Below are 781 nucleotides of genomic sequence, written 5' to 3' on the forward strand. Positions count from 1 at the left end.
TTATTTTCCTCTGTGTGAAGAAAAACCACAGAAACACTGTTTCACAGCATCGTCTCACCTGGACGACACAGGTGAGGTGTTTCATGCTAAAGACCAAAGTTAGTTTGTCTAAATCTCAGAACCTGGACCTGGACTTCACTGCTGGTCTCAGGTCTGAATTGTACTGAGTATAAACTCACGGACAGACGGACGGACGGACAGACGGACGGACAGAGGAGTCGACTGCAGAGAGTTTGATTTGGTTTTTACTGATAATTTGACATCATGACAAATTAAATACAAAGCTTGAACACAGACTCGGCTGTCAGCACACACCAAATAAAAGAACCTTTAAAAACAACGGACGACAACAGGAAGTACCGGCAACGCCCCCAACACACACAGAGGCATGATGGGAAAGTTTGTAAGTGCTAAATGTTCTTCAGGAACAGCTTCTGATTAGAGAACACTTGAATTACTTTAGTTTAAGACATCAACAAACTGTTTTATTCAACGTGGCTTTAAAGACGTTTTTGATTTCAAGGCCAAAACTTCCTGTTTCCTGTTTCCTGTTTCCATTGGTCTGAAGAGGAAACACCTGAACACCACCAGGTGTGAGCAGGTAATCAAAGACCTGTCTGTCAGCAGGGATCCAAAATGTGCTTTTGGTTTCACTTTGTTTTTAAGTCCCAACAGCACCCAAGTGTTAGAAGTTAAAGGTACGGAAGCCCATCGGCGCCCAGAAAAGAAAAATACATCAGATATTAGAAAAGGCTAAATTTAAAGGACTTGTGTGAAATCA

The 781-nt window shown here is 42.0% G+C and overlaps 1 protein-coding gene across 1 annotated transcript in view; it reads right to left on the reverse strand.

Annotated features, from left to right (window-relative positions):
* Positions 1-227: 227 nt before the first annotated feature.
* Positions 228-781, reverse strand: part of mindy1 (MINDY lysine 48 deubiquitinase 1) — an 11,737-nt gene continuing 11,183 nt past the window's right edge. Inside the window, exon 12 of the mRNA XM_076754078.1 lies at positions 228-781. This exon is cut by the window's right edge and continues 3,274 nt beyond it. The gene's annotated coding sequence lies outside the window, so the exon portion shown is untranslated.

The sequence above is a fragment of the Chaetodon auriga genome, chromosome 17 (genome assembly GCF_051107435.1).
Source record: "Chaetodon auriga isolate fChaAug3 chromosome 17, fChaAug3.hap1, whole genome shotgun sequence".
In the NCBI taxonomy this organism is placed as follows: domain Eukaryota; kingdom Metazoa; phylum Chordata; class Actinopteri; order Chaetodontiformes; family Chaetodontidae; genus Chaetodon; species Chaetodon auriga.